This window comes from Tachyglossus aculeatus, chromosome 24, assembly GCF_015852505.1.
Source record: "Tachyglossus aculeatus isolate mTacAcu1 chromosome 24, mTacAcu1.pri, whole genome shotgun sequence".
NCBI classification, from domain to species: Eukaryota; Metazoa; Chordata; class Mammalia; order Monotremata; family Tachyglossidae; genus Tachyglossus; species Tachyglossus aculeatus.
The window spans coordinates 25,650,613-25,678,512 of NC_052089.1; the positions used below are offsets into that span (position 1 = coordinate 25,650,613).

A 27,900-nucleotide genomic window follows, 5' to 3' on the forward strand; every position below is an offset into this window, starting at 1 on the left:
AACCAGAAACTTTAAAGCACTCAGTCATGTTTGTACATATTTATTACTCTATTTATTTTACTTGTACATATTTATTCTATTTAATTCATTTTGTTAATATGTTTTGTTTCGTTGTCTGTCTCCCCCTTCTAGACTGTGAGCCCGCTGTTGGGTAGGGACCGTCTCTATATGTTGCCAACTTGGACTTCCCAAGCGCTTAGTACAGTGTTCTGCACACAGTAAGCGCTCAATAAATATGATTGAATGAAGGAATGAATGAATGCCCCCTCCTACCTCACCTCTCTACTCTCCCAAATGTATAAACCAGCGCTCACACTTAGCTCCTCTAATCTAACCTTCTCACTGTAACTCAATCTCGTCTATCTCACCGCCGACCGCTCGCCCACATCCTGCCCCTGGCCTGGAACTCACTCCCTCCTCATATCTGACAGACAATATCTGTAATTTATTTATTTCTATTAATGTCCGTCTCCCCATTTAGACTGTAAGCTCCTTGTGGGCAGGGAATGTGTCTGCCTATTGTTGTACTCACCCAAGCACTTGGTACAGTGTTCTACACACAGTAAGCACTCAATAAATATGATTGACTGACTGACTGAAGAAATACCCCCTAATCTTAGGGATTTTTTTCTTGGAACCAGCTTAGGCACTGACCAAGCTCCAAGCTTCTAGCAGCTAAAATGGCTGCCTGAAGTGGTAACATAAAATGGCTGCCGGGAGAAAAGATTTTTTGAGGATAAGAGGCAAAAATACCTTGTTGGGGGCCCAAGGGAGAACGTTACATGTGTGTGAAAATCTTCATTCTAAGCAACGGCCTGTTGTCTATCCCAAATCAAGTGCTGCTTCTGTGTCTGACACTTTCTATTTAGCATCGTTTTCATCTAGAGAAATTTCCTTATTTCAGATAATGATTTTGGAGAAAATAATGAATAATGGAAATAATGAAATCCACATGCTAGATTTGTGATTCCGCAGCCTCCACTGGAAAATCGAATTCTGCTAATCTTCAAGAGCGGCTTGGTAAGAAGGTCCTCTAAACAGACCGTCCATTAGTAACATCATTCACGTTTGCAGCAATAACACTCATTTCAGGTTCAATTTACAGAAACTGGAGGTTCACTCTGTCAGTGGTAGTAGTGTTGGGATTTACTAAATGCCCGTAGAGTGCAGAACACGAGGCTAAGTGTTCAGGCAACTTTAACCGAAGAAGGAAAGAATGAGACCTAGTCCCTTATCCAGGAGCTCTGCACTCTAACATTCAAGGAGGGGTAGATTCATGATGAAATGGTTAGAAAAAGTACATTCCCCAGGTTATATTTTTATTTAGGATTGCTTGGGGACACATTTTCAAGTTGACCACGAGACTCTGTACGTTGTTCACTCAACAGAATACATCTGTTCTCAATGAACCGTGTAAACTTTACAGCCGAAAATGTTTCAATATAGTTCCTAATTCAGTGAGATTTCTTGGATGTGGGAAAGATCACTTCAGTAGTGGGTGCTTTCCCCTAATCCCTCTGAGTCAGCAAAACTGCACAGACACGTGTCTTTGAGTAGACAGAGAAAATAGGCCAGGACTCCTACCTCACCTCCCTTCTCTCCTTCTACAGTCCAGTCCGCACCCTCCGCTCCTCCACTGCTGATCTCCTCACCACACCTCGCTCTCGCCTGTCCTGCCATCGACCCCCGGCCCACGTCATCCCCCGGGCCTGGAATGCCCTCCCTCTGCCCATCCGCCAAGCTAGCTCTCTTCCTCCCTTCAAGGCCCTGCTGAGAGCTCACCTCCTCCAGGAGGCCTTCCCAGACTTAGCCCCTTCCTTCCTCTCCCCCTCATCCCCCTCTCCATCCCCCCATCTTACCTCCTTCCCTTCCCCACAGCACCTGTATATATGTATATATGTTTGTACATATTTTTTTTACTCTATTTATTTATTTATTTTATTTGTACATATCTATTCTATTTATTTTATTTTGTTAGTATGTTTGGTTTTGTTCTCTGTCTCCCCCTTTTAGACTGTGAGCCCACTGTTGGATAGGGACTGTCTCTATATGTTGCCAATTTGTACTTCCCAAGCACTTAGTACAGTGCTCTGCACATAGTAAGCGCTCAATAAATACGATTGATGATGACTCCACCTAACTCGAAATTCCAATCTCACAAAGAATCTAGGGCTTTTTGCAGGGTCAGTCCAGGGGTGTGAAAAATAGGAATTGTTCAAATGGGGGAAGATTTTTTCTTTTCTTGAAAAATGATCGGGCCCAACCGACATCTTTCTAGAAGCAAGTGGGACGTGTGGCCAAGTGGAACGAGGCTTGGCACCGGGAGAGCCTTGTAGGAATCCCGGCTCTGCCGCTGACCCCCTGGGTGGCCTTGAGCAGATCGCATAACCTCTCTGGGCCTCTACTTTCTCAATGGATACCCACATTCCCTGCCTTTTAGAATATGAGTTCCCCTTGGGATAGAGACTATCTTTCTCCTCCTGCCAGAGGGAGGGAGGATGTGATGGAACAAGAGAGGGACAGGGTGAGCAAGGGAGGGAGAAAAGCAGAGTGGCCTAGTGGAAAGAGCCCGGGCTCTAATCCCGGCTTTGCCACTCATCTGCTTTATGACCTCATGTAAGTCACTTAAATTCAGAGAAGCAGCGTGGCTCAGTGGAAAGAGCATGGGCTTTGGAGTCAGAGATCATGGGTTCAAATCCCGGCTCCGTCAATTGTCAGCTGTGTGACCTTGGACAAGTCACTTAACTTCTCTGTGCCTCAGTTACCTCATCTGTAAAATGGGGATTAAGACTGTGAGCCCCGCGTGGGACAACCTGATCCCTTGTAACCTCCCCAGCGCTTAGAACAGTGCTTTGCACATAGTAAGTGCTTAATAAATATTATCATTATTATTCTGTGTCTCAGTTGCCTCAACTGCAAAATGGGCATTAAATACCTGTTCTCCCTCCTCCTTTAATAATAATGATAATAATAATAATTGAATTTATTAAGCGCTTACTATGTGCAAAGCACTTTGACTGTGAGCCCCATGTAGGACAGACACTGTGTCCAACCTAATTATCTTGTCTCTATCCCAGCTCTTAGAACAGTGTTTGACACCTAGTAAGCGCTTAACAAACACCTTAAAGAAAGAAGAAGAAAGGCTGGGTGAGGTAGTGAGGAAAAATTGGAGGCAAGGAAGGAGATAGGTGGAGGAAGAGGGAGGGAGATAGGAAGACAGAGGGAGGGAGTTAAGGAATTAAAGAAGAGAGCTAGGGAGAGAAGAATACATTACAAATAAAGCTTGTGTTGTAAGGTAGAGTTTAATTAAAGGAAGTAAAAAAGCAGAATGGTGTAGAGCAAACAAAATGCAAACCCTCCCTTTTTGTTTTGGCTCACAAAATCTTTTTCCCTGTCTATCCTTTCAACCTGATTTTTAAAGAAATGAATTTTCTAATGCATCTACTTAAGGATCGATGGTTTTCTGGCTTGCTGTGTGTAGGTGGGGAGGGTGTGAGCTATTCTAGTGAACTCAGAGAGAGATGTGTTCCTCGAAGGTGAAATCTAACAGGAATGCAGAGTCTTTGGATTCGATGTTGTTCACAGTCGATTTTCTCCCTCCCCCTTTCAAAGACTAGAGCAAAGTGTTCTTCTCTTAAAGCGGCATATTTAGGGTTGTTTGGTTTTTCTTTTCAGTCAGCCTGAGAGAACCAATGAGACCACCAACTTCATCCATTCCACCAGCCCTGGGTCCAAATATCGAAGCACCTGAGAGATTAAGTTTGCTGAGGTAAAAGTTTGTTATTTCCACTCTGGTGTGTGCAAACACCAGCAGGGTCAAAGCTCAGGGTTCTTTGGAATATCTTCTCCAAAGGTAACAGAAGGATAACCAGCTTCCCCAACTCCATCTTTCAAGTGGGTTTCTTCCAAAATTAAGTCCAAAGTGAATAGAAGCCAACTGGGCCTCCCAGAGATCGTTGTTAAAATTATGCCGTTCTCGCGTGTTATTACACCTAATTTAGGAGGTGGAAGAGCAAAGGGGGAGGGAAAGGGGAGAAGAGGGAATTGCTGGGAACAATTTTCCTAAATTATAGAAGCCCCCCTCCAAAAGAATCTGTCTGAAGTAAAACCAAGTGAAATGATTGATGAGGCTGGGGACGTCAAGAGAGTGGTAATAACAGTTCTTCAGGCAGTGAGATGTTGTAAAGGGTCTGAGACAAAATGTTTTCCTGTCACATCATTAACTGTTTGAAAAAACTGGAACTGAGCTTTTAATGTTTAGACTTTAATGGGAAGCCTTCTCCTCTCAGTTGTGCGCCCTGGCTATTGATCCGTTTGATGGCTTCCAGATGCCCGAATATGGCAGCAAGCCATTGACAAAGTGAACCGCAATAAGAAAAACGATGGAACTGAGAGTTTTTCCTCTTCTAAAATGAAAAGGAATAATAAACATGGGGCATATACGTCAACTTGAAAGGCCAGTCTACAACCTTTCCCATAAGCTGGCCCAGAATCTGTAGCAGTGAAAGCCTCACATCTCTTGGCCGACTAGAGGTTAGGAAATTAATGAAACCGTTTGCTTATGGTTTCTTGGGGCAAATAGGTGCCCATCCAGACTTTCCAGAGGAGAAATCAAAAACTTCTTTGGGTGGGAAATGAGTGTCTTTTCCAATGTTCTTCAGTTGTTGCTCTGGCCGGTTCATCTCCATCTGGAATAGTGACAGCGGGTTTGAGAAGGAAGTGTGCCTGAGGGTAGTGAGTAATAAGGCAGGAGAATGTCCCCTATTGATTTTTCTCAATTTAGATTCATTTCCTTGGATCTCTCTTCTCGTCACCCAGTTTCAAGGACCAGTTCCTACCCAAATCCGTGTCTCCAGCTCTCCACTCATACTCTCTGTCCAGGTACGTATTTCCTCCTGTTCTTGGAATATCTCTCCTAACCTGCCAAGTTGCCGTTGCAAACATAACAGGTACTATGCACTTGGAAGAACACGCTGGGGTTAAAATACCTGATCTCTTTCCTAAAGGAACTCACAATCCATCGGGGAAGCCTGACACCCAAACATTAGGAAACAGAGGGAGGAGAGAATGGAAAGATGGATATGCACCTGACCAAATACTTCACTGATGGCTGGTAAGTATGGGCAAGTGAGCAGTTGGTGCGAAAACAATGAGGTGGAAATTGGGGGGAATGTGAATCCTGGGTACCTTTAGAAGAAATCCCAAATTTCCTTCCATCTAAGCTCAAAGGCGGCATTTGAGAGCTAATTCATTCAGTGTTTCCTCAGTATGAACAAGGGAAGCGGGGAAACCCAATTCATCGGGCGGGAAAGATCTCTTAGGGTTTCCACCTAGCTTTACTTGGAATGTGTTATTGCATCTTTCCCTAAAACACCACCACACAGGAGCCTCACTTTTCCCTCAGCACAAGCCCAGTTCTCAAAATAGACACTCGCTTTCAGCAAACTTTGTGAGAAGAAAAGGGAAGCTTAGATTTGTCGTCCAGCACTCACATTAAAAAACAAAACAATCTACCTCGATCCTCTCCTAGCACCCGAACACATCTACTTCAGCTTGATCTTTTTCTCCTTTGTCCTCTGAAACAGTGAATTTGACTTGGAGCGCTTTATTTTCTCCCTCTCCTTTTTTCTTATCAATAATAAAGCCCTTCAGAGGATTATCTTAATCACCAAATTGCTGCTGCCATCTTCAAAGAGGACCCGTTTGAATATTTTTTCTACTGTGTTTCTTCCAAGATGTTGATTCAGAGCACAGGCTTGGGAGTCGGAGGTCATGTGTTCTAATCCCGGCTCTGCCACTTATCAGCTGTGTGACTTTGGGCAAGTCACTTAACTTCTCTGTGCCTCAGTTACCTCATCTGGAAAATGGGGATTAAGACTGTGAGCCCCAAGTGGGACAAACTGATTACCTTGCATCTTACCCAGTGCTTAGAACAGCGTTTGGCACATAGTAAGCGCTTAACAAGTACCACAATTATTATTATTTGGACCCATTTAGGGCAAGATTTTTTTTTCTCACCGCAAAATAGTCATACTCAGTTCTTGACACGGTCTTTTTTTTCCTTTGGGCAGATAAAGGGGCATTGAGGGGTGCCTGTTACTTCTAACCTGCTTCTTTTGTGTTGTAAATCTCGAGTTTTTATGTGAGAAATTTTTTTTCTTTTTCTGTGAGGAGAACTGGATCTCCTTGAATATGAGCGCTTCCAACGTGTATCACCTTGCCTTTTAAATAGAAAGTCTGTTGTGGATTTTGTATCCTTGCAAGTAAACAAATCGGGGCTCTAATGTGTGGTAGCCACCTCTGGACTTTCCAAGTTCTGTTGCGGAAAGAAGGGAAAAGGAACAGGAAATGGCCCCAACTACAATGCCTTGTCTACAACTGATATTTGAAATGAGAAGGACCTGGGCTTCTTTGTCTCACCTAATGAATCAGTCAATCAAACAGTGCTATTTATTGAGTGCTTACTGTGTGCAGGGCACTGTACTAAATGCTTGGGAGAGTAAAACACAATAGAGTTGGTAGCGGCCTGGCTCAGTGGAAAGAGCCCGGCTTTGGGAGTTAGAGGTCGTGGGTTCTAATACCGACTCCGCCACTTACCAGCTTTGTGACTTTGGGCAAGTCACTTCACTTCTTTGTGCCTCAGTTCCCTCATCTATAAAATGGGGATTAAGTCTGTGAGCACCATGTGGGACAACCTGATTACCTTGTATCTACCCCAGGGCTTAGAACAATGCTTAGCACATCATAAGCACTTAACAAATACCATCATTATTATTATTAATCGACATGATCCCTGTGTGGCCTAGTAGATAGTGTAGGCCTGAGACTCAGAAGGACCTGGGTTCTAAACCCAGCTCTGCCACTTGTCTGCTGTGTGACCTTGGGCAAGTCGCTTCACTTCTCAAGGCCTCAGCTACCTCATCTGGAGAGTGGGGATTAAGACTGAGATTTGGAAAGTGCCTAGCCTCCCTCTGTCCAAGTCAGAAGCTGCGCCCTTGTTCCAAAGCACCTGAAAGGGAAACTCATTAGCTCTAGTGGAAAAGCCCGGGCCAGAGAGTCAGAAGACTTTTTTTTTTTAATGGCATTTATTAAGTGCTTACTATGTGCAAAACACTGTTCTAAGCACTGGGGAGGTTACAAGGTGCCCAAAGTCACACAGCTGACAATGGGTGGAACCGGGATTTGAACCCATGACCTCTGACTCCACAGACCGTGCTCTTTCCACTAAGTTCTGTCTGCCATCCCTTCTGTGCTGTTTATGAACTTAGGTCTCTACCCACTAAGAACTTTGATACACACCCCCTCTTCAGTCTCACACCACTTATGTACATATCCTTTGACTCTGCCACTTATCTTATCAATCATTCCGTGGCTCAGTGGAAACAGCCCGGGCTTGGGAGTCAGAGGTCATGGGTTCTAATCCCGCTCCATCACTTGTCAGCTTTGTGACTTTGGGCAAGTCACTTAACTTCTCTGTGCCTCAATTATCTCATCTGTAAAATGGGGATCAAGACTGTGAGCCCCATGTGGGACAATCTGATTACCTTATATCCCCCCAGTGTTTACACAGTGCTTGGCACATAGTAAGCACTTCACAAATGCCATTATTATTATTATTATTTTTGTTAACCTCTGTCTCCTCCATTAGACTATAAGCTTATTATGGGTGGGAAACAGGTCAATAATAATAATAATGATGGCATTTGTGAAGTGCTTACTATGTGCAAAGCACTGTTCTAAGATACAAGGTGATCAGGTGATCCCACTTGGGGCTCACAATCTTAACCCCCATTTTACAGATGAGGGAATTGAGGCACAGCCAACTCTTACATTGTACTCTTGCAAGTGCTTAGTACAGTGCTTTTCACTTGGCTCTACCCCCCCCCCCCCCAGGACCTGCGCCCCCTCCCCATTTTGCATTGAAGTAGACGCCTTACTAGTCTAACATCTGAAGCTGGCCCCAGGCAGAACTTGTGCTGAGCTACAATTAGGCTTCCTTGGTTTTTTTTTTTGTTTGGCTTAATTATTCTCCCACGTAATTTTCTGACACCATATTCTCCATGCCCTTCATGATTTGAAATGCTTTAATTGCGATGTCTTAATCCCTCAAAGACTTTCCACTTCTCTGACTTTAATTTTAGTTTCAGATCGCATTGAAACTTAGTCCGCAACTAATATCAAGTCCTTCCTTCTCAGAATCTATTTCATGCACATGCCCAAGTCTTGTGATTGTACCTTTAACCTTCTCATATGAAATATGTGTTCCCGGTTTTCATGTGTCCTTACAAGATGTTGCCATTTTAAAGCCCCAGACATCCATTTTAGTTTAAGTTCAATAGCTCCTCTCTCTAAATGCTCCCAAAAGAAAGGCTAAATCTAGCTGAAGAAGCAGCTTCTGGATAAAGCATGGGCCTGGGATCTAATTCCAGCTCTGCCATTTGTCTTCCTTGTGACCTTTGGTGAGTCTTTTCACTTCTCTGTGCCTCAATTACCTCATCTGTGAAATGGGGATTAAGACTGTGAGCCCCAAGTGGGACAAGGATCCTCCCAGATTATCTTTTATCTACCTGAGCGCTCAGTACAGTGCCTGGCACAGTGTTTAATAAATATTATTATTATTATTATTATTGTAATGAAACAGTTTGCTGTTGTTCCTAATTGCTAAATTTGAATGCTCAGGTTCTAATTTAGATAAACAGTAATTCATGTACCCAAATGTTTTTGAAATGTTTTTAATAATGCAGGTGACCTAATTATCTGGGAAGGAGTCTGGTGACAATTATGGTGTTTATAGTATTGATTATAGTATTAATTCACTATATGCTGAGCAGTGTACTAAGTGCTAGAGAAAAGATAAATAAATAAAACACTTTAGGATATGCTATCAGTAATATTTGTGGCATTTGCTAATAGTATTTATTAAGTGCTCAGCACTATGCATTAAGTGCCTACATACATTATAGTGGATAGAGCACAGACCTGGGAGTTAGAAGGTCGTGGGTTCTAATTCCAGCTCTGCCACCTGTCTGCTGTGTGACCTTGGGCTAGTCACTTCACTTCTCTGTGCCTAATCGCCTCATCTGTAAAATGTGGATTGAGACTGTGAGCCTCATATGGGACAGGGACTGTGCCCAACCTGATTTGCTTGTATCCACCCCAGTGCTTAGTCCAGTGCCTGGCACATAGTAAGCCCTTAACAAATACCAGAATTATTGTCTGCTGAGTGATCTTGGGCTAGTTACTTCACTTCTCAGTGCCTCGGTCCCCTCATCTGTAAAATGGGGATTGAGGCTGTGAGCTCCACGTGGGACAGGGACTGTGTCCAACCTGATTTGCTTGCATTCATTCAATCGTATTTATTGAGCACATACTGTGTGCAGAGCACTGTACTAAGCACTTAGCACTGTATTTTTTTTTGGATCCACCCCAGCGCTTAGTCCAGAGCCTGGCACATAGCAAGCACTTAAGAAATACCATTCATTCATTCAGTTGCAATTATTGAGTACTTACTGAGTGCAGCGCTTGGGAAGTACAATCCAGAAACAAATAGAGACAATCCCTGCCCACAATGGGCTCAAAATCTAGAAGGTGGGAAGCAGACAACAAAGCAAGTAACCTGATTACCTTGTATCCTCCCCAGCGCTTAGAACAGTGCTTTTGCACATAGTAAGTGCTTAATAAATGCCATTATTATTATTATTATTATTAGTCCTTCTACCCTGGGCTGGGGGGGGGGGGGGGGGGGGGGGGGGCATCCCCCACGGGGAATGATGGGAAAGGCCGTGCCTCTCAGCTCCACGCACGTCTGACTCTTGCTTGGATCTGCTCCGTATTTAAAGAGGATTTGGGGAGGGGGTCTCTGATGTCACCAAGCGGTGCCACAGATGTACCCCCTTCTCCTGAGGAAGGGGATGCTCTCCGCTGAGGGGACAAGGCTGCGCAGGAGGTGCCGAGACTGAGCCCCCTTTTTCCTCTCCCCCTCCCAATCCCCACAGCCCTACCTCCTTCCCCTCCCCACAGCACCCGTATATATGTTTGTACAGACTTTTTACTCTATTTATTCTACTTGTACATATTTACTATTCTATTTATTTTGTCAATGACGTGCATCTAGCTTTACTTCTATTTATTCTGATGACCTGACACCTGACCACATGTTTTGTTTTGTTTTCTGTCTCCCCCTTCTAGACTGTGAGCCCGTTGCTGGGTAGGGACCGTCTCTATATGTTGCCAACTTGTACTTCCCAAGCGCTTAGTACAGTACTCTGCACACAGTAAGCGCTCAATAACTATGATTGAATGAATGAATGAAAGTGAAGGCCCTCCACACTTGAGGCTTGCCAAGAGGGAAACCTCAGTTGCAAGGGAGTCTGTGAGGGAGGAGCTCCTTGCCCCATGTTACTGGGCAGGGCCACTGCCCCATTGGGAGCTCATTTAGTCTGCAAGCCAGTGCCTCTGTCCTGGCCGGCGTTGGCTTGCAAGTAAGTAGCTCTCCCTGGAACTTCTATCTCTCCCTTCCACCTCTCCTTCTTTCATTCCTATTTATCAAGTGCTTACTATGTGCAGAGCACTGCATTAAGCGCTTGGGAGAGGGCACTGGAACCATAAGCAGGCACATCCCTTGCCTACAATAAACTGACAGTCTAGAGGGAGAGGCAGACATGAATATAAATGATCACAGATAAGGACTGTGGGGCTGACTCTCCTCTAAATGGAGGCATTTAGGTTCCAAACTTTGCCAGGGGAGAATTGGAGGTCTCTTAATTGGATTTGTGCTCCAGTGGTTTGTGAGTCAACTCGGGCTGTTCTCTCCCCTGGGTGATTGTTTGTCTTGACTGCTTTGTTCGCAAATATTATGTCTGTCTCAAGAGTGTAAGTTGTTTGTGGGCAGGGAAAGTTTTGTTTGTTTCATAGTTTCTCAACTGCAGGAGTAGCTAATTGCATCTAGGGAGTGTTCCTTAAACAGACTGAACCCCCTTTTTCCTCTCCTCCTCCCCATCCCCCCCCACCGCTCTACCTCCTTCCCCTCCCCACAGCACCTGTATATATATATTTGTACAGATTTATTACTCTATTTTACTTGTACATATTTACTATTTATCTTGTTAATGATGTGCATAGAGCTTTAATTCTATTTGTTCTGATGATTTTGACACCTGTCTACATGTTTTGTTCTGTTGTCTGTCTCCTCCTTCTAGACTGTGAGCCCATTGTTGGGTAGGGACCGTCTACATGTTGCTGACTTTTACTTCCCAAGCGCTTAGTACAGTGCTCTGCACACAGTAAGCACTCAATAAATACGATTGAATGAATGAATGAATACTATCACCACTACTACTAGTATTACTACTATTATTACTAATGCTGATAGATCTCCACTATCCTCTCCCATCCTGCAGCTCTTCTGGGAACCTGAGACAATTAGAGCCCAATCCCAACTCTCAGATTTTCCTGCCTGCCTATTCTGTGGAGCATCAATTTTTGACTGGAAGGAGAATATGTGGACTAGAAGACAAGAAAGAAAGTACCTCAGGTATGTGGTTTGCCTCTTCTCTGTGGATTTTGACTGTAACAATCCTATAAAGAGCCCAGTTTCCATCCTGTGCTGTTTAGACTAAGCCACGGTTCTCCAGCCCGATTTCCACAAACCTTCCATTTCCGTTGAATGGCCCATTCATCTCTAACTGCCTGCAGTTTGCAGCTCCTATAACAGTTCTTTCTGCTTCCTGCAGAACTCAGAGTTTAAATACTCTTCAGTGCTTTGTGCTCCAAATCCACTGGACGACAGCTCTCCCTTTTCCTGAAAGTCCTTCTCCAAGAAGTCTTCCCCAATTAACAGTACCCAAGCTATTCTAATCCCAAAGCTACTCGTAGCATTTTAAATGGATATCTGAATATTTGGCTCTTTTATCCTAATGTTTCTGTGGTATCTGCAATATCGTGATACTTCCCCTTGTTCCCACTCTCTGTACATCAGGATACTTCCCCCGGTTCCCACTCTCTCTAATTGTCTGTCTCACTCTTTCAATTGTAAACTTCTGTAACAAAGGGAATTTAGGTCTTCTATATTCCACTCTCCCAAGAGCATAGCCCAACTGTGCATTCAGAAAGAATGTAATAAATAGAATTTATTGACTAATTGAAATCAGAAACAAATCTGCTTGCCATTCTTCTCATGAGAAGCAGCGCGACCTGATGGAAAGAGCCCAGGAGACAGAGGACCTGGGTTCTGACTGCAGCCCTGCCACTTGCTTGCTGTGAGACCTTGGGCAATCGCTTAATTGCTGCAGCGTCAGTTTCTCTGGCTATAAAATGGGAATGTTTGGGTTTTTTTAAGTGTTTACTATGTGTTGAGCACAGTTCTAAGTGTTGGGGTGGATACAAGCAAATCAGATCTGGCACAGTCTTTGTCCCACCTGGGGCTCAATTCTACTTGAGAAAACTAGAGTTAGGAAGCAGCGGCACAGAGAATAATGATAATAATGGTATTTAAGTCCTTACTATGTGCCAAGCACCATTCTAAGCCCTGGGATCACTGTACTAAGCTCTTGGGAGAGTACAAAACAGAAGCAGCCTGGCTTGATGGAAAGAGCTTGGGCTTGGGAGGCAGAGGACATGGGTTCCAATCCCGGTTCTGCCGCTTGTCTGCTGTGTGACCTTTGATAAGCCACTTAACTTCTCTGTGCCTTTTACCTCATTTGTAAAATGGGAGTTAAGACTGAGCCCCATGTGGGACAAGCTGATTACCTTCTATCTACGCCAGCACTTAGAACAGTGCTTGGTACACAGTAAGTGATTAACAAATACCATAGTTGTTGTTATTACGATGAGAAAACTTCCCTGCTTAAAGTTTGGAGGGGACATTCTAGTCTACAGTCACGAGGGAACCACTGGCAGTAGAATCAACGCTTCAGCTCACATCCTTGATTTTAAATTGTTTGTCAAGAGACTTCATCTTACTGCAGGCCCATCTTCCAACACAAAAAATAATTATATTCCTGGCTATAAATTCTGGAAACCAGAAGTAAATAATTTTAGGCTTCTAAGTGCCTTGGGAGTAAATCTGATTCTCCAACAGTGGTACAGAAGCAAAATAGGTCACCTAAAATTATCTGAATGAAGCATCTGATCATATCAAATGTAGGAACGGCAAATTAGCTTAAAGTCCTTCCAGGGTTTGGAAGGTACTGGCCTAGGTATGCACTCGTAGTTCAGGAAAAAGAGCCACGGGGAGTAAAAGCAGGCATTTCAGGTTGGGCAGGAAGAGTTTGAGGAAGGTTGATAGGATCAAAAGCCTTTTATCAAGTCGCCAATAAATCTTGTGGGGAATTTGGAATTCCCTAGACTTTAGGGAGGAAGAGGAGGGATTGTGTTTACCAAAATGGGGTTTGACTGTGAGCCCCACGTGGGACAACCTGATCACCTTGTATCCCCCCCAGCGCTTAGAACAGTGCTTTGCACATGGTAAGCGCTTAACAAATGCCATTATTATTATTATTATTATTTTAACTCTGTGGTATTGGATTCTCCCAAGGGCTTAGTACAGTGCTCTGCACACAGTCAGTGCTCAAGAAATACCACCGATGGAGGGTACAGGGCCTGAACCACTGTAGATTGCTTGATCTGCCGAGTTTGGAAACAGCCCAACCAAGTCTCCTGGGTGGGGAGAGGAGTGGATTCCATGCTAGGGATATCGTCACCAATTCATTGTTTCCCAGAATGTCTTTGTCGTCCACATGAATTTCTCCCAGGCTGTAGTTTCGAAGCTTTTGCATGGGTTTCAAAGCCTGTTGTTAGGTAGGGCTTGTCTCTATTTGCTGCTGAATTGTACTTTCCAAGCGCCAAGTACATTGCTCTGCACACAGTAACCATTCAATCAATATGACTGAATGAATGAAATAACCTGAATCACAGTCTTTCCAAGCTATTTCCAGGGCTCCTGGGATTTTTCAGTAGACGGATTCTTCCTTGGGGGACTCTTGGGCCTGGATAAATTAAGCTAAGCAGGGGTAGGAGGGTTGGGGTGGAGAAGCGGGGTGGTGACTGAGGAGCCCATCACTGAGGTATGTCATTGCTATGGCTGTCATCGCCACTGCCCCTACCCCATAACAGGTAACATGGCGTTGGAAATAGAGCATGGGTCTGGGACTCGGAAGGTCATGGGTTCTATTCCTGGCTCTGCCGTTTGTCTGCTGTGTGACCTTGGGCAAGTCACTTCACTTCTCTGGGCCCCAGTTACTTCATCTCTAAAGTGGGGATTGAGATTGTGAGCCCCATGGGGGATAGGGACTGGATCCAACCCTATTTGCCTGTATCCACCTCAGCACTTAGAACAGTGCCTGGCACATAGTAAGCACTTAACAAACACCATTATTATTATTATTATTACATGTACACACACACGGTGTTTCTGCCCCAGCTAAAGAAGATGGGGTAGGTGCCTTGGTGGAAAAGGTTGGAACAAGAGGGGAAAAAGTCATTTGTTATCCAGAGCAGCAGTGAACTAGGCTGGGGAAAATCTTAAATCCCATCTCCAAGGAAAGACAACATTCGAGTTAAATTACCCTTGGCCTTGGCTCTTGTCCTCCATTAAATCCTTTTTAAATAGGTGTAGAGGTGACTAGTTGTCCTAAAATAGGTCAGGATATATTGTTCCAGCCAAAACATGGGTTTTATGTAATCACCAAAGGAAAGAGCATGAGATTGCTCTGCTCTTCGTGGGACTGTCTTCTCTGATTTTCCTGGTTTGTAGAAGGTATTGGACATCGAGCTAGGCTACGCAGGGTTTTGTGCCCCAGTGAGGTTCACCGTACAACTCTCGATTAGAGTTTTAGGCCTTTCGCTTGCCCCTGAGCAGACTCCGTGGAATTTTTTTGGAATCCTAAAGTAATGAGAGACTGACAAAAGGAATTCTTTCTCATTAGAGTGGTAGCAGGGGCCGTGTTTATTTCATGTAACTTTCCATGTGCTGAGACCAGTAGACACTCAATAAATAATACTGCTTGAAGGTTTGCTTGATTTTGCCAGGGGTTCTACTTAGCTCTATCTTGCAACCCAGTTCAGGGTGGGTTCTTATGCAGGTCAGGCTGAAGATATCAATCAATAGATTGTATTTATTGAGCCCTTACTGTCTACAGAGCACTGTACTAAGTGCTTGGGAGAGTACAATATACCGGTTGGTACATGTTTCCTGCCCACATTGAGCTCTTGGGAAGAGTCAGTAGTTTTCACGGCGGCTGGGAAATTCATCCATTCATTATTTGATTCATTCAGCTGCAGTATCGATTGAGCACTGTGATGTGCACTTGGGAGAGTATTGTGTGCAGAGCACTGTGTTTGGCTTTTGGGAGCATAAAATTCCAAATTACTGCATAAGTTCGCTCCTTTACATGGCAAGGAATAAATGACAAGGAACTGAAGCTCCCCTGCCCAGATCAATTTGTTTATTGTAAGCTCCTTGTGGTATGTTCCTTTCAACTCTTATTAAGTGTTAAATAATACCATTGATTGGTCGAACTTTATTACCTCTACAGAGGAGTTGTGCCTCTCTAAAATGCAGCTCCCATATGCATTTTAGAGAACTTGAAAGATAAACAAGAAGAGAAATAGTCTCTACTGTAATTCTGTCTTCGTGATCCATCTCTGAAACTGGCTGTCTTTGGTTTTGGTTCTTTTTGACACTTCTCTATCAATCAATCAATCAATCAATCAATCGTATTTATTGAGCGCTTACTATGTGCAGAGCACTGTACTAAGTGCTTGGGAAGTACAAATTGGCAAATCTATCCTTAGGGAGCAAGCTATTTTAGGACCTTATTAATTTGTTTTCTTTATTAGAGAAAAATAATGTGTTTCCACAGACAAGGCAAAGAGATAAAAGTTGTTTTTTTTTTTTCCTTTTGTGCCAGTCTTCTCCCTGACAGGGATTTTTAGTCCAAAATGTGATGTTCGAATATCCATGTGGTGAATTGAGTTATGGGGCTTCTATTGAACGAGGACTGCTGCTGAAAGGGAAATCAGCTTCTTTAGATGTTAAGATTTTTTTTTCCTCTTTATTTTATGATGTGACTTTGCTTTGCACAGCCCGAGCGTTGGAAATGTATCGATTTGAAAATTTGGTTTAAAGCAACTGGCACAGGAAAACAGAGCTAATCCTGTGCCTAGTCTATTAGGGCTAGGTATTGTGGATTTTGAAAACAATGGCCCTGAAGATGGATAAAACAGTCCTCTGAGCCACAAGACCGAATCGCCCAGGGGGAGTTAAGACTGGGATTTACTTCCCCCCACTCTGAATTCTCTTGCTTTTAGGCATCCAAGTCAGACACTTAATGTTACTTTAATGCCCGTTTTGTACTTGATACTCTTGAATTTGAATGAAGCAGCCATTTAGCAGTCTGTATTACTAGATTGTCCCAGAACGTTCCCGGTATTGCTCTGCCTCGGCTCGATCATTAAAATAATAAGAGCTCCATAAACTGCCGCTCGGGAGAATGGCTAATTCATTCAGAGCCAGTTACTCGGGCCGGCGGGGCTGGCGCGCTCTTCGAGGGGCAAGAATGGGCAGGCCCGGCGGGCGGGATGGATGCGTTTGTCTCATCCACCAAGAATGAGCAGAGGTCGCTTCCCAGAGCAGGACCGCAGAAGGATTTCCCCTCCCCTCCCGAGTTCCTAGAGTAACGATGGATGTGTCTGTCAGGAAGAGTGGACAGTCCAAGAGGCCCCCCGACTTTTCCCCTCCATCCTTCCCAACCCGCCGTTTTAGGGAGTCATTTCAAACAGGGGTGTGAAATGATTCATTCCTTCCTTCCATCGCATTGGTTTGAGCGCTAACAGAGCACAAAGCATACAGCTCTTGGGAGAGTCCAATACAATAACAAAGTCCAAGTAATGTGGCTTAGTGAAGATGATGGTATTTGTTAAGTTCTTACTATTTGCCAAGCACCGTTCTAAGCGCTGGGATAGATACAAGGTTATCAGGCTGTCCCACGTGGGGCTCACAGTCCTGATCCCCACTTTACAGATGAGGTAACTGAGGCACAGAGAAGTTGTGACTTGCCCAAAGTCACACAGCTGATAAGTGGTGAAGCTGATTAGTGGAAAGAGCACGGGCTTGGGAGTCAGAGGACATGGGTTCTAATCCCGCCTCCACCACCTGTCTGCAGTGTGACCTTGGGCAAGTCATTTGTCTGTGACCCAGAGGAGGACTCCTTCAGGGAGGTGATTTTGGACAGCAAGGCTGAGCATCGGTAGTTAGCGTGTAGGACTTGGGCTGTCTGATATCCCAAACGTTAGCTGCCTGATGATAGGAAGGAACCGGGAACGATTCACAGTTCGTTCACTCAATCGTATTTATCGAGCACTTATTGTATACAGAGCACTGTACTAAGTAGTTGGGAGAGTACAATATAACAACAAACAGACTCATTCCCTGCCCACAACGAGCTCACAGTCTAGAGGGGGAGACAGACATTAATATAAATTACGAATAAATACAGATATAGATGCGTCCTGTGTGCAAAGCATTGGACTAAGCGCTTGGGAGTATACAATACAACACAGGCACAGTTAATCTGGACATGGTCAAATCACCTGCCGTGGACTTAGATGCAGGAATTCTCGTGGGAAAACTCAGCACTTACAGCAGTGCTTGGCACATGGTAAGCGCTTAACAAACCATCGTTATTATTATTAATATAGAAATAATCTGGGGATGCTGTTTAAGTTTATGTCCGTTCACTTTAAGTCACTGTTATCATTTATTATGTTAAGCGCCTACGTCAAGCACTGTACTAAGCGCTGGGGTAGATACAAGTTAATCAGGTTGGACACAGTCCCTGTCCCACATGAGGCTCACAGTCTAGGAGAGAGAACAGGCTTTAGCCCCCCCCCCCCCATTTTACAGATGAGAAAATTGAGGCACAGTGAAGTGACTTGCCCAAGGTGACACAGCAGACAAGTGGCGGAGCTAGGATTAGAATCCGGGTCGGCTGACTCCCAGGATCTTTCAAGTTGGCCATGCTGCCCCATTCCCCGAGATTTCTTTAGGGAGGGTACGTGCCCTAACTTAGGTAGTCCGGGTCTGCTGCAGCGATGTGTCAAGGTAGCCATCTAAGAAGAAATGGGAAGAGTAACTGGCTTCTAATAACGATAATTATCGTGTTTAAGTGATCACCATGCGCTAAATGCTGTGTTGAACCCCGGGGTAAATGCAGGAGCGTGGCTCAGTGGAAAGAGCCCGGGCTCTGGATTCAGAGGTCATGGGTTCAAATCCTGGCTCCACCAGTTGTCAGCTGTGTGACTTCGGGCAAGTCACTTAACTTCTCTGTGACTCAGTTACCTCATCTGTAAAATGGGGATTAAGATTGTGAGCCCCACGTGGGACAACCTGATCGCCTTGTATCCCCCTGGCACTTAGAACAGTGCTTTGCACATAGTAAGCGCTTAACAAATACCATTATTATTATTATTATTAGTTGGCTCGATCGGTAATGGCTGTTGAGGGCTTGCTGCCTGCCGAGCACTGTGTTAGGCGCTTGGTACGATAGAGTCCGGAAGAGTTGGTAGGCACTATCCCAGATTGGACAGAGCCTCTGTCCTCCTTGTCATTTACAGTCTAAGAGGGTGGGAAATCGGGTATCGAATCCCCATTTTACAGATGCGGAAGTTGAGGCCCCAAGTGAGTGACTTGCCCAAAGCCCTACTGCGGGCAAGTGGCCAGGGTCTCCCAATTTCCAATCTTGTGGTCTTTCCACCAGGACCCATTGTTTCCGTCTTGGACTTGAAAAGTCCTTTGATACCCAGTGGCCCAGTTTCTCCTGGGCTTCCGCCGGCCTTCCGGGGGAGACAGAGAACAAAACTAAATACTAACAAAATAAAATAAATAGAATCGATATGTACAAGTAAAATAAATAAATAAATAAATAAATAAATAAATAGAGTAATAAATATGTACAAACATATATACATATATACAGGTGCTGTGGGGAAGGGAAGGAGGTAAGATGCGGGGGATGGAGAGGGGGACGAAGGGGAGGGAGACGACGGGGGAGATGGATAGAGCACGAGCCTGGATTCTAATCCCGGGTTCTAATCCCGGCCCCACCTCTTGTCCGCTGCGACCTTGGGCAAGTCACTGTCCTTTTAGGTCCCTTTAGGCTGTAGGCTCGTCCCTCTAGACTGTAAGCTGGTTGTGGGCAGAGAATATGTCTTGTTTATTGTTGTCCTCTCCCAAGTGCTTAGTACAGTGCTCTGCACATTAGTAAGTGCTCAGTAAATCCAATTGGCTGAATCCCTTGGGATGAGCACTTCTGACTACCAGAGGATCCTATGAATTCCTTCCTCCTCCTCCTCCCCTCGCCCATCCCCTTAAAGCAATTAGCCTTTAGTTGACGATCCTTGCCTTAGTTAGGACTGGAACCAGATCTCTTGATTATCTCTTTAGCCCTGGTCCACGGCTCTGTATGGCCTAGCGGAAAGAGCCTGGACCTGGGTTCTAATCCTGGTTCCGCCACGTGCCTGGGGCAAGTTGCTTCACTTCTCTCTGCCTCAGTTACCACATCTGTTAAGTGGAAATCAACTCCTACTCCTCAAGTAGACTGTGAGTCCCATGTGGGACTGTCCAACTTAGAGATATCACCACCAATTCATCATTCTCCAGAATGCTTTTGGCATCCACCTGAATTTCTCCCAGACTGCAGTTTCCCAGCAGCCTTTTTGTAGGTTTCAAAGCCCATTGGTGCGTAGGGATTGTCTCTATTTCTTGCTGAATTGTATTTTCCAAGTGCTTATACAGTGCTCTGCACACAGTAAGCACTCAAATATGATTGAATGAATGAACTTGGTGATACTGTATCTAGCCCAGTGTACAATACAATGCTTGGCACAAAGTAAGCGATTCACAAGTGCTATTAAAAAAAAATACAGGTTTGGGTTTTGTCTGGTATAGAGGACACTTTGTGAATCCCAAGGATCTTCACTGTCATTTTAGTGGTTGATCTATTGAATTTGTGTATTTCTTGCTCCTGTAGAAATTCAAAGCTTCCTATAGTTTAAAAAACAGCATCAAATAGTCATCCAGGATGCCCTTCTCCCTTCAGCACCCCCAAAATTTGACCAAATGCTACCTCCCCTCCAGTGAAACTTAAATTGTAACTGATACATCCCTTCTCTTTATTTTTTTTTGTTTATGTTCCCATGTGCCCAGTATAGCATCTGGCTTGGTCGGTCAGCCAAACTGATTCAATGCCAACTGCGTGGAGAGCACTGTACTGAACACTCGGGAACGTATAATAGGGCAAGATCCCTGCCTTTCTGGTGACGGTGACAGGCACCTGTGTAGTCGCTATTTTGGGTAAATGGCGGGGAAAATGGATTAGGAAGGTGATCCTGCTTGTGTAGGGATGAAGACGTTTGTACTGTGTTATCCAGTTTCCCCACTGCAGGAACAACCTCACATGGGTTCTGTGACTGACGTGTTCTAGTCCTCCAAAGTCCTCATTTATCCTTTTCTCCCCTGCTAGGCCTTGTGGGCAGGGAACGTGTCTAGCAACTCTCTTGTGTGCTCTCAAGCGTTTACTTCAGTGCTCTGCACGCAGTAACTGCTCAGTACATACCGTTGATGGATTTTTAGCACCCTAGCATTCGTACTGCTCTCTGTTGATGAACTGATGGCAGGTTGGCGCAAAAACCAATCAATGGCAACTCAATTGGAAGTGACCTTTTCTCAAGCATTTAGTACAGTCCCCTGCACAGAGTAGATCCTCAGCAAATACCACCAGTTGCGATTGCTTGATGTCTTCCCTCTGGTGAGGGGCAACTCCATCTAAATTCCTCTTGGCCATTAGCTTCATCGAAGGCAGAGAGGATGAATTAAAGAAATGACAAACGTAGCGGAGTGGATGAAGCACAGGCCTGGCAGTCATTCATTCATTTAATCATATTTAGTGAGCACTTACTGTGTGCAGAGCACTGGACTAAGCGCTTGGGAAGTACAAGTCGACAACAGGTCAGAAGTCAGAAGGTCATGGATTCTAATTGTGACTCTGCCACTTGTCTGCTGTGTGACCTTGGGCAGCTCACTTCACTTCTCTGGGCCTCAGTTACTTCATCTGTTGAATGGGGATTGATACAGTGAGCCCCAAACGGGACAGGGACCGTGTCCAACCTGATTTGCTTGTATCCGCCCCCCCCCCCACCGCCCCACAACCAGCACTTAGTTCAGTGACTGGCACATAGTAAGTGCTTAACAAATACCATAATTATTATCATCAAACACTAGCAGTGCCATGAATTCTTTGCCCCCCAGGCGATTTTAACGTTGCTCTTTTACGCCGCTCAGACCCCTCTCAATGAGAAACGCCGGGCAGGCCGTCGAGCAGAGCGTTTAATGCTGGCCGCGACTTCCGCAAAGGTGTTGTGTTTGGGGGGGCATGAGAAATTGCGGGGAGTGGAGAGCCGGGCCATTGTGATTCACTGGGCTAAAAAAAAATAAAAATCCTCCCATCCCCTGAGGTGTGAGGCTGAACAGCAGCCGCCGGAGCCCGAGTTGAAATGCAGACACTGCAGATACAATCCATCTCCCTGACATACGCAGGCTTCATTGTGAGAGCGCCAGACACACTGCTCTGCACCGAGAATGTCCCAGAATACAGAAACAGGAGCGGCGGAGGCGGGAGCCGGGCTGGGAGGTGGCCAGAGTGGGATGCGGCACGAGGCCGGGCCCCCCACCCCTCCGGCCCGAGATCGGGCCTACCGCCTCCCTCTCGAGCAGTAGGTTTCAGTTGGAGCAGAAGCTAAGTCATCACCTCGGCCCCCTCCCCGAATAGGGATCGGTCCAGGGGTCCGGCTCCCCCAAGACCTGAGCGGCCGAGGCAGCCTGGAAGCGGCGGGTGTCGCAGTCGGCATCGGGTAAAAGGGCAGGCGGGACCAGATTGCCGAGGAGGGAAAAGGAAAAAAGCCAAAAAAACAAAGAAAAAATCGAGCCTAAGTGATAGACCTACCGGCAGCTCGAGTACCGGGAAGAACGGACATCCGCTGAGGACGAGGCTGGTCAGGCTGATGCCAGGGGCTGCCAGTCAGTTGGGCTTATTTGCTATGTGCAGAGCACTGTACTAAGCACTGGGGAGAGTGGGCGGGGAGTCTGCGTAGGAGGGCTGGGTTGGTTGACCCCTTGGAAGCCACCTGTGACCCTAAGAGGATGGTCAGTTAATAGTAAGCACTTAACAAATGCTGTAATAATATTAAATAACAATATTAATAATATGTCATATTATTTGGGTATAACACATAGTGACAAGCACTCTAGTAAGCGCAGGGGAAGATATAAGATAATCACATCAGACACAGGCCCAGTTCCCCATGGCACTCTCAGTCTAAGTGGGAGGGAGAGCAGGGATAATAATAATAATAATGTTGGCATTTGTTAAGCGCTTACTATGTGCAAAGCACTGTTCTAAGCGCTGGGGGGGGGGATACAAGGTGATCAGGTTGCCCCACGTGGGGCTCACAGTCTTAATCCCCATTTTGTAGCCGAGGAAACTGAGGCCCAGAGAAGTGAAATGACTTGTCCAAAGTCACACAGCAGACAAGTGGCGGAGTCAGGGTTAGAGCCCAGGTTCTCTGACTCCTAAGCTCGTGTTCTTTTCCAGTAGGTCATGCTGCTTCTCTAGGCCATACCGCTTCTCAATGACTTTGGCTCAGGCGGTGAGCAAGAAAGTTTCCTTAAGAGAAGCTGGGGGGCCTAGTGGATAGAGCATGGGCCTGGGAATCAGAAGGACACAGGGGTGGTTCCAAATTGGAAAAGGCCTGCTCTCCATAAGTGGAAAGTGGGTGAACAGGGCAACCCAAGCTAGCTCTCTTCCTCCCTTCAAGGCCCTGCTGAGAGCTCACCTCCTCCAGGAGGCCTTCCCAGACTGAGCCCCTTCCTTCCTCTCCCCCTCGTCCCCCTCTCCATTCCCCCATCTTACCTCCTTCCCTTTCCCACAGCACCTGTATATATGTATATATGTTTGTACATATTTATTACTCTATTTATTTTACTTGTACATATCTATTCTATTTATTTTATTTTGTTAGTATGTTTGGTTTTGTTCTCTGTCTCCCCCCTTTTAGACTGTGAGCCCACTGATGGGTAGGGACTGTCTCTATATGTTGCCAATTTGTACTTCCCAAGCGCTTAGTACAGTGCTCTGCACATAGTAAGGGCTCAATAAATATGATTGATGATGATGATGAACCCAGGAGTGAGACAAAGGGCCTGGGACATCAAAGGAGCCTTTAGCTTCGGGGCTTAGAATGGTTTAGCTCCCCATGTCCTAGGAAACGCTGGGTGCCTTCAGAGTGGAACATATCGGTGTCATGAAGCCATGTAAAGATGTACATGGAGCAGAAAGGGAATGAGCCCGTTGTTGGGTAGGGATTGTGTCGCTGAATTCTACTTTCCAAGCACTTAGTACAGTGCTCTGTGCACAGTGAGCACTCAAATATGAATGAGTGACTGAGTATGTCTTGAGGAACGGGAAGTGGTCAGGCAGTCGAGTGTCTGCACCGGTGACACGAGCCAGAGGCTATCCAGACGGTGGCCGTTTTGTTCACCAGTCTCGAACTGAATATTTTAGTCCATCTGACATTCTGCCACATCAAGCGGTCTTGCCTGACTAAGCGCTCGTTTTCCTCTTCTCCCTCACCCTTCCACGTCACCCTCACACTTGGATTTGTACCCTTTATTCCCCACCTAGAATGCTGCTAGAGGAGCAGCATGGCTCAGTGGAAAGGGCACGGGCTTTGGAGTCAGAGTTCATGGGTTCGAATCCCGGCTCCGCCACATGTCTGCTGTGTGACCTTGGGCAAGTCACTTGACTTCTCTGAGCCTCAGTTACCTCATCTGTAAAATGAGGATTAAGACTCCACTCCCACGTGGGACAACTTGATCCCATTGTATCCCCCCAGCGCTTAGAACAGTGCTTTGCACATAGTAAGCGCTTAACAAATGCCATCATCACCCCTCTCAGCCCCACAGCAGTTATGTATACATCTGTAAGTTTATTCATATTAATTTCCATCGCCTCTTCAAGACCATATGCTTGTTGTGGACAGGGATAAGTTCCCCAACTCTGTTATATTGAACTCTCCCAATCAAATTGCACAGCAGTCTGCTCACAGTAAGCGCTCAGTCAATACCATTGATTGCTTTATTACTTCTATTGTACTTTCCTCAGTACTCAATCCCAGGCATCAATGCTTTGCACTCATTAGGGGCTCAGTAATAATCATAATGGCATTTAAGCACTTACTATGTGCCAAGGACTGTACTAAGCACCGGGGTGGATACAAGCAAATCAGATTGGACACAGTCCCTAAGGGGATCTGTCTCAATCTCCATTTTACAGATGAGGTAACTGAGGCCCAGAGAAGTGAAATGACTTGCCCAAGGTGACACAGCAGACATATGGAGGAGCTGGGATTAGAACCCATGACCTCCTGACTCCTAGCCTACTTATTTTATTTTGTTAATATGTTTTGTTTTGTTCTCTGTCTCCCCCTTCTAGACTGTGAGCCCACTGTTGGGCAGGGACCGTCTCTATATGTTGCCAACTTGTACTTCCCAAGTGCTTAGTACAGTGCTCTGCACACAGTAAGCGCTCAATAAATACGATTGAATGAATGAATAAGCCAGTCTGCAGTGCTGTGCACACAGTAAGCGCTCAATAAATACGATTGTATGAATCATTCCCTCGACAACTGTGGATCAAAGCCAGGCTGCAGTGCTCTGCACACAGTAAGCGCTCAATAAATACGACTGAATGAATCATTCCCTCGACAACTGTGGATCAGTGAACAGTGCTTTGCACATAGTAAGCGCTTAATAAATGCCATCATTATTATTATTTATTGAGTGCTACTATTACAAGTCATGTGAGTACTAGTACTGTTGTTGTAATGGCTCAAGAGCAATTTTTGTTGTAATGGTCACGCTTATGGTTTTGTCTTTTGCATGTTTTCACCCCGCTCCACTGTGGAATCTAGAGGCCAAAAATGAGCTTTTAAATAGAGCAGCATTAAGTGGCTACTAAAATGCTGGCATCCCCATGGGATCCAAATATACAGTAATTAATGAGCCATGGGGAGGAGTAGAACACAGCACTGGAAACATCTCAAAAGATTCACTTGTAGATATCCTGGGCTAATAAAAAAGCAATTAAATTGAGATAATTAACCCAAAATACAGTGATCACGCTCAGTAGCGGTTACTTTCCGTGCCGGATTATAATTGGAAATTGACATCCTAACCGGTATGGGTGGGTGGAGGGGAACCCCAACAGCTTCCGTTTTATCTTGGGAAGATTACATATCTGTACAAATCCAGTGATTAACCAACGCTTTGTAATTATCCAAATTACCTCTGTAATATCATGTCGGTTTAGAATGGTACATAAAGATAGACCAACAAAGCTAAACAATTAAAACAGCAATGAGTGAAAGAAACATCCTCCAGAGGGCTGGAGTGGAAAGGAGCCGTTCCCTTTAAGGCTCTTCTCAGTCCGTGCAGCTCAAATAATAATAATCCTGGGATTTCTTAAAGCACTTACTATAAATACGATTGATGATGATGATGATGATGCCAGGCACTGTACTAAGCGCTGGGTGGACTAAGCGCTGAGAAGCAGTGTGGCTCAGTGGAAAGAGCCCGGGCTTGGGAGGCCGAGGACACGGGTTTGAATTCCGACTCCACCACTTGTCAGCTGTGTGACTTTGGGCAAGTCGCTTAACTTCTCTGGGCCTCAGTTACCTCATCTGTAAAATGGGGATTAAGACTGTGAGCCCCACCTGATCACCTTGTATCCCCCCCAGCGCTTAGAACAGTGCTTTGCACATAGCGCTTAACAAATACTATTATCACTATTATTGCTACAAGAAAATCGGGTCGGACAGAGTCCCTGTCCCACATGGGACTCAGTCTCAGTCCCCATTTTACAGATGAGGTAACTGAGGCCCGGTGAAGTGACTTGCCCAAGGTCACACCGCAGAGAAGTGGTGGGGCTGGGATTAGAACCCAAGACCACTGACTCTCAGGCCTGTGCTCTTCTCATTAAGCCACTCTGCTTCTGCTCCTCCAAGAAACTTCCTTCTCAAGCGCTCTTCCCATTTCCTCTAAGGCTTCTTCATTACAAGTTATCCCAAGCCCCTGGATGTGGAAGATTGTTATCCCCAGCAGGAGCATCGATTGAGCTCTGGGGGGGTTCTGTTAGGGGCTTGGATGCTCCTTGAGAAGCAGCATGGCCTAGCGGTTAGAGCACGGGCCCGGGGCTTCAAAAGTACGCGGGTTCTAATTCCGGCTCCGACACTTGTCTGCTGTATGACCTTGGACAAATCGCTTCACTTCTCTGGTCCTCGGTTCCCTTGGCTGTCAAATGGGGATGAAGACTCTGAGTCCCTTGTGGGACAAGGGACTGTGTCCAACCTGATAGCCTTGTATGTACCCCAGTGCTTTGAACGGTGCTTGGCACATAGTAGCCACCTAACGAATAGCACAGTCCTTATTATTACTTAAAAAGGGGACTGGTTTTCTGCCCACTGCCCATTCCACACCGCCCACATGCAAAGCTGCCCAAGCCAGGGATTCTGGAGGGACCCTCTCCCGTTCCAATTCTGTCACAATCATCTTTATAATAATAATAATAACGTTGCTATTTGTTCAGCGCTTACTATGTGCCAAGCACTGTTCTAAGCACTGGGGTGGATACAAGGTAATCGGGTTGTCCCATATGGAGCTCACAGTCTTCATCCCCATTTTACAGATGAGGGAACTGAGGCCCAGAGAAGTTAAGTGACTTGCCCCAAGTCACACAGCTAAGTGGTGGAGCGGGGATTTGAACCCACGACTTCTGACTCCAAAGCCTGAGCTCTTTCCACTGAGCCATGCTGTTAGATCTCCAGTCTTCACTCAAGAACCAGCCCCCATCTCAGACCTCGGAGGCAGCCAGGTAAACCCCTTAGCCCTCCGAGCCCATCGTGGCAAAAGGAAGCTAGGAAGTTAGCAGCAGCAGCAAACTGTGATATTTATTAATAGTAATAATAATAATGGTGCTTATTAAGCACTTACTATGTGCCAAATACTGTTCTAAGCACGGGCTAGATACAAGTTAGGTTGGACACAGGCCCTATCCCACACGGGGCTCACACTCTTAATCCCTATTTTGCAGATGAGGGAACTGAGACCAAGAGAAGCAAAGTGATGATCCCTTACTATGTACAGAGCACTGTTTTAAGCGCTTGGGAGAGGACACTCGAACAGAATTTGCAGTAGGCCTTATAGCTTGGTTGGCTCAAAGCCGCTGCTCCATCTTCTGAGCCAGTAGGGGCCTAATGGGGTTGGGGAAAAGCCCCCTTCCCCCCCTGGCACGAATTAGATCCTAATTGCCCCTGCTTGCTGTGAACCTCACCTGGTTTTCATTTAGGGCCATCACTTCCTCCTTACATTTCCATTAGGTAATTTATGTGCACCGTGGAGAAGGCGATTAGGCAACGCATGTGGGAATAGCTCACCCACCCTTCAAAGCCATTATCTTCTTAGACTTTAGAAAGGGCCAGAAAATTCCTGTGGAAACAGCGGTTTGGGCTGCACAGAGAGCTCCAGAAGAATGAGACGCCACGGGAGCTAGAGGAACACCAAAGGAAGCCATAATAATAATGATGGCATTTGTTAAGCACTTACTGTGTGCAAAGCACTGTTCTAAGCACTGGGGAGGATACAAGGTGATCAGGTTGTCCCACGTGGGGCTCACAGTCTTAATCCCCATTTTACAGATGAGGTAACCAAGGCACAGAGAAGTTAAGTGACTTGCCCAAGGTCACACAGCTGACAAGCGGTAGAGCAGGGATTTGAACCTGTGACCTCTGACT

General features: G+C 45.5%; 1 long non-coding RNA gene across 1 annotated transcript; it reads left to right on the forward strand.

The window, feature by feature from the left end:
- Nucleotides 1-920: 920 nt before the first annotated feature.
- On the forward strand, nt 921-11,489 carry LOC119945218. Its single transcript, XR_005456154.1, has 5 exons — nt 921-1,020; nt 3,676-3,769; nt 4,819-4,881; nt 5,007-5,113; nt 11,400-11,489. It is a non-coding gene; the product is annotated as an uncharacterized LOC119945218 (long non-coding RNA).
- The last annotated feature ends 16,411 nt before the right edge of the window (nt 11,490-27,900 follow it).